Below are 6691 nucleotides of genomic sequence, written 5' to 3'. Positions count from 1 at the left end.
TATACCCTCTCATTATTTTATACACCTCTATAAGATCAGCACTGGTGTTATCTAGTTAGCACATTCTATGTAAAAAGGTACCAATAAAGCTCATGTGGCCTCCTTGGACAATATTCCTTTCCGGTGTTAGAACATGGAACATAGAACATGGAACAGTACAGCGCAGGAACAAGTCATTCAGCCCACAGAGAAACAAGGAACTGCAAAAACTGGTTTATCAAAGAACGACACAAAGTGCTAGCGGAACTCAATGGATCAGGCAGCATCTGGAGAAGACGGATAGGTGATGTTTCGGGTCGAGAGTCTGAAGAAGGGTTCCGACCCAAAACCTCACCTATCCATGTTCTCCAGAGATGCTGCCTGATCTGCTGAGTTATTCCAGCACTTTGTGTCTGTCATTGGAGATATGTTGATTTCCCTTTGACTTCTGCTGAAGTAAAGGCACTGGTGTGTTCCTTGGCCATAACGTCAATGTGTTTAGACCAGGGCAAACTGTTGGTGATATTTGTACTTAATTCATATGTTCATAAGTCCAAGTCTACTCTGCCGTTCAATTAAGATCTATCTTTCCCTCTCAACATCATTCTCCTGTCTTCTCCCCATAACCACTGACATCCGTACTAATCAAGAATCTGTCAATCTCCACCTTAAAAATATCCATTGACGGCCCCCACACTGTCTGTGCCAATGAATTCCACAGATTCACCAGCCTCTGACGAAAGAAATTCCTCCTCATCTCATTTTTCTAGGTACGTCCTTTTATTCTGAGGTTGCGCTCTCTGGTCCTAGACTCTCCCACTAGTGGAAGCATCCTCCCACACCCACTGTATCCAGGCCTTTCCCTATTCTCAATGAGGTTCCCCCTCATCCTTCTAAACTCCAGCGAGTACAGGCCCAATGTTAAGGAATATTAAAGAAATGTTGAAAGATTTTCTGTCTTCACCTGCAGCAAGGTGCAGCCACCAGTGTGTGTATATCGCAAAATCACAAGCACCCTAGTACTTGCTGTTCGTAGGTGAGAACTCTTTGAAACCAATGAAAGGAGCCATTATGTCTTGCCAATCTCAGTTGTGCAAACACGCTAAATAATCAAAGCACTTGGTCGCAATCCAAGACGAGGAGAATTTGAAATGACAAAGACTACATTAAATATGTGTTCCTTTATCATTGGCACAGCATGGCTACACCATGTGAAGCACACACAACATGCATTGTGCGAGTTGTCCTCACTCTGACTGTATCTCACCAACGCACAATCTCCGGAAGGACAAGGACACCAGGTGCAGAACAAACAATAGCCACCCAGTTCATCTCAAGGTCACAACACCACTCGGAGATGGGGACTTAGTGCCATTCCTTTTTCTGTTGTTGAGTCAAACTCCTTATTTAACATAGACACAAAGTGCTGGAGTAACTCAACGGTCAGGCAGCATCCTTGGAGAACATCAGTAGGTGTCGTTTTGGGTTGGAGCCTTTTTTCCGACTGAGGAAGGGTCCCACCCTGAAATGCCACCTAAACATGTCCTCCAGAGTTGCTGCCTGACCCACTGAGTTACTCCAGCTCTGTGTCTTTCCTTATTTCCTTTGGCAGCTGATTCCATATACCCATCAGCCTCCGAGTGAAAGGTACACAAAAATGCTGGAGAAATTCTGCGGGTGCAGCAGCATCTATGGAACGAAGGAGATAGGCAACGTTTCGGGCCAAAACCCTTCTTCAGAATCTGAGTGGAAACAGTGTGATAAATCTTTGCCCTCTCATCTTAAACCTAAGTCCCCTGGTTTTTGATTACACTACCCTGGGTAAAATGCCATGTGCATTCACCCTCTCTATTCCTCATGATTTTATACACCTCCATAAGATTACCCCACAGCCCCCTGCACTCCAAGGAAGTTCTAGCCTGCCCAATGTCTCTCTACTGTTCATTCTCTCCACCTGGCACCATCCTCATAAATGTACTGGCAGCAACAGTAAAGGGATATTTAAAGCTGTTGTAAATGTAGTAAAGCTAACTTTGTAAATGACACGCAACTTTGATGGATGTAAGACAGAGATGCAAGAAACTGCAGATGCTGGAATTTTGAGCAAGACACAAAAGTACTGGAGTAACTCAGCGGGTTAGGCACCATCTGCGGAAGGAATGGACATACCCATTAGAATAGAATAGTTTTGTTATTGTCATTGTAACATGAACCATGTACAACAAAATTTAAAAATGTCAGCCAGTCAGTGCACCATTCAAACATTTCTAAAAGCTAACGATACATACAAGGTAAAATATTAAAAAAAGATAAATAACTAAAATAAATATCATGAAAATAGCACGCATAAACAGCCAACTCTACATCCTTCTGTCGATTTCACAGTGCACCACAGTCCCTTAGTATGTATCGCCCCTGCGTTCCTTGGCGGCTACATTTAGTGCCTTTATAGCAGTGGGGTAAAAACTGTTTTTAAGTCTGTTTGTCCTTGTCCTTGTAGATCTGTACCGTCTGCCTGACGGCAACAGTTCAAACAGGGAGTGTCCGGGGTGGGAAATGTCCTTTATAATACTCTGGGATTTTTTGATGCAGCGGGAACTGTGTAAGTCCTCCAAGGTAAGGAGAGGGCAGCCGACAATCCTCTGGGCGTTGTCAATGGCCCTCTGGAGCGCTTTCCTCTGAGCCGCTGTGCAGCTGGTGTACCATACGCATACACAGTATGTTAGGATTCTCTTAATGGAGCACCGATAAAAGGACAGCAGCAGTCTCTGAGTGATGTTATTCTTCCTGAGCACCCTCAGGAAGTGCAGTCTCTGCTGGACCTTTTTCAGCAGCGCAGAGGTGTTCACGCTCCACGTCAGGTCCTCCTCAATATGGATTCCCAGGAAGCGGAAATCCACCACCCTCTCCACACAGTCCCCTCTGATAATTAATGGTACCATGTCCGTTTTATTCTTCCTGAAGTCTATTATTATTTCCTTTGTCTTTAAGGTGTTGAGGAGCAAGTTATTTTCTCCACACCACACTGTCAGCTGCTCCGCCTCATCCCGGTAGGCGTACTCGTCCCCCCCCCCGGAGATGAGTCCCACCACCGTAGTGTCATCCGCAAATTTGACAATGGTGTTGCTGTGGTGGGCGGGGGTGCAGTCATGTGTGTAGATGGTGTAGAGCAGGGGGCTCAGCACGCAGCCCTGTGGAGAGCCGGTACTGAGGCTCAGGGCCGTGGATGTGTGATGGCCCACTCTGACTCTTTGGCTGCGACCCGACAGGAAGCTATTTATCCACGCACAGGTGGAGTGTGGAAGTCCCAAGTCCCCCAGTTTGTCCACCAGTTTGTGGGGAAGGATGGTATTTAAAGCAGAGCTGTAGTCCACAAAGAGCATCCGCACGTAGCTCCCCCGCTGCTCCAGGTGAGACAGTGCAGCATGGAGAGCTGTGGCTACAGCGTCCTCTGTAGATCTATTTGCTCTGTACGCAAACTGGTGGGGGTCAAAGCTTCGGGGCAGAAGTGATGTGATATGACCCCGGACCAGTTTTTTCAAAACATTTCATCACCACTGGTGTGAGTGTGACTGGCCGGTAGTCGTTGAGGCTGGAGATGTTGGTTTTTTTGGGCAAGGGGACTATGGTTGCGAACTTCAGACAGGGTGGAACAGTGGACTGGGCCAGAGACTGGTTGAAAATCCTCATACAGACTCCAGCCAGCTGGTCTGCGCAGTCCTTCAGCACGCGTCCAGAGACGCCCTCGGGTCCAGCAGCCTTCCTCGGATTGATGGCCCGCAGAGTGCGCCTCACCTCATGCTCCTCTATCTTGAGGGTTAGGCTGCTGTGGACCATGTGGTGTGATGTGGCTGTCTCGGGTGGCTCCACTTCAAAACGAGCAAAGAAGAGGTTCAGCTCCTCTGCCAACGAGGCGTCACCTTCAGCAGCTCCAAGGTTGGTCTTGTAGTTGGTGAGATACTGGACCCCTGCCACACCTGCCTGCTGTTGTTACTGTCCAGGTGGTCCTCTATCTTCCTCCTGTAGTTTGATTTGGCCTCTCTGATGCCTCTCTTCAGGTTAGCTCGGGCCGTGCTGTATAAAGCCCTATCGCCAGACCTAAAAGCGGTGTTCCTCTCTTTTAACAGCCGCTGGACCTCCCGGGTCATCCAGGGCTTCTGGTTGGGGTAGACCCGGATGCGTTTGTCCACTGTGACCGTGTCCATGCAGTTTTTAATGTAACACAGTACACTGTCTGTGAACACCTCCAGGTCCTGGTGTTCAAACACCTCCCAGTTGGTCCTGTCGAAACAGTCCTGCAGCTGCTGAGATGCACCATCAGGCCAGGATGGTCTTTGTGATGGTAGGAGCGGTTTTCCTGAGGGGGGCATATGCAGGAATTAAACGCAGGGACATATGGTCCGACTGACCCAGGTGTGGTAGTGGTCTAGCCCTGTAGCCCAGCTTGATGTTGGAGTAGACCTTGTCCAGTGTGTTAGCTCCTCTTGTAGCACATTTAACATGCTGGTAGAATTTGGGGAGCATTTTCTTCAAGTCCGCGTGATTAAAGTCCCCTGCTATGATGTGAACACCGTCAGGATATATACTCTGTTGACTGCTAGTGCTACCATACAAATGTCCGATAGCCGAGTTAGCATTAGCATCCGGTGGTATGTACACGGCAGTTATCATGACAACAGTAAACTCTCTAGGGATTTAACAGTCACATACTCCAGGTTCGGGGAGCAGTGACTGTCCATAATCACTGTGTTTGTACACCAGGTGTTGTTCACGTACACACAGAGCCCTCCACCTCTGCTCTTACCAGAGTCTCTTGTCCTGTCATGACGCTGTGCTGTGCAGCCTGCTAGCTCGATAGCAAAGTCCGGAATGAAAGAATGAAGCCAGGTCTCCGTGATCAACAGGATACAGCTGTCCTTCACGGCGTTGTTAGCTGCAGTCTGTAGCCTCAGTTCATCCATCTTGTTAGCGAGGGATCTGGCGTTCGTGAGAAACAGGCTGGGAAGCGGTGGTTTCAGTGGCTGCCTCCGTAGCCTCGCTAGCGCGCCAGCCCTGCAGCCTCGCTTTTGCCTTCTCTCTCTGCACCGTCTTCGCCTCCTCCCCGCGGGGATGGTGATCCACGGAGAGTCGGGGCTCCTCGCTATGTCCGCCGGGATCTTGTATGAGCGGACAAACTCGGTGGTAACCCCCCGTTCGCGACCGGCTCCGATCCTAAGAAGATCCTGCCGGCCGTAGACGTTGTTCGCCCGACAGTAAGTACACAGGGCACAAAACAACACGCACACGCACACATACACAACAAACACCAAGCACTGACTGGGAGGACATGGAGCCGCTGCAACTGTGTGCGCCGCCATTTTTCAGCATACGGCAGGTGTTTCAGGTTGGGACACATGGTCTGAAGAAGGGCCTCGACTTGAAACGTCGCCTGCCCATTCCCTCACAGATGCTGCATGACCCGCTGAGTTTCTCCAGCACTTTGTGTTGTGCTGAATATAATGGGTCTTTCTCTGTTTGCCCTCTCACAACCCCCTCCCCCCCCCCCTCCCAAATATTAATATTCATTAGTGGTGGATGCCTGGAGCGGGCTGTGGAGGGCGGTTGTGTGATAGTGGCATTTGAAAGACTTCTGGAAGGGCACATGGATGTGCAGGGGCATAGATTATATAAATGTAGAGAAGAGATGGTCTTGTATCAGTTTTACACAGACATTCCAGGCTGTTCTTGCCCTGGACTGTTCTACATTCTACGTAGAAAGAGGGAATAAACAGGTCTAGACAACAGAGTTCATACATTTATAGGTTTATAAATTAAAGGAGCAGAATTAGGCCATTCGGCCCATCAAGTCTACTCCCCCATTCAATCATGGCTGAGCTACCTTTCCCTCTCCACCACATTCTCCTGCCTTCACCCTTACTAATTAAGGATCTGTCAATCTCCGCCTTAAAATTATTTATTGACTGACCTTCTGTCCTAGGCCTCCTCCATTACTGGAATGAACGCACACACACACACATTGGAGGAACAGCTCTGTGCATTCTGCTTGGGAAGCTGACACCTCAACGGTATGAACATTGAATTCCTCTAATTTTGGGCAACTAACTCACAAACAATCTCTTTTCCCACCCCACCCTCCCCTACACTCCTCTCTTCCCTGTGCTCCATCTGGATTCGTACCCATTTCTCTCCTTCCCCATCCCTTTCCACCTACAGTATATTCCTTTCCTGTGGCTTCATAATTCACACATATTCTCGCTTTATCTCACAGTTCTTGTCTTTTCGTCCCTGACATCTCCCCAATGATTGTCCTTTGACCTGCTTATCGACCCCCCTGCCCATCTGTATCCTCCTATTACCTAGTCATAGAATCTTAGTCATACAGCATGCAAACTGGCCCTTCGGCCCAACTTGCAACGACATTTTGTTCAGACCGAAAGGTCTGAATGACAAATAAAGGATTCAATTCAATTCAATTCAATTCAATTGCCCATACTGACCTACTGACCCATCTATACTAGTGCATTTGCATTTGGCCCATATCCCTCCAAACCTATCCTATCCATGTACCTGTCTAAATGTTCCTTGAACGTTGCAATAGTACTTGCCTCAACGACCTTCTCCGGCACTTGTTCCATACACCCACCGCCCTTTTTTTGTAAAAATGTCACCCCTCAGGTTCCTATTAAATCGTTCCCCCTTCACTTTAAACCCA

The sequence above is a fragment of the Leucoraja erinacea genome, chromosome 14, assembly GCF_028641065.1.
Source record: "Leucoraja erinacea ecotype New England chromosome 14, Leri_hhj_1, whole genome shotgun sequence".
NCBI lineage: Eukaryota > Metazoa > Chordata > Chondrichthyes > Rajiformes > Rajidae > Leucoraja > Leucoraja erinaceus.
This window is presented reverse-complemented; position numbering follows the sequence as displayed.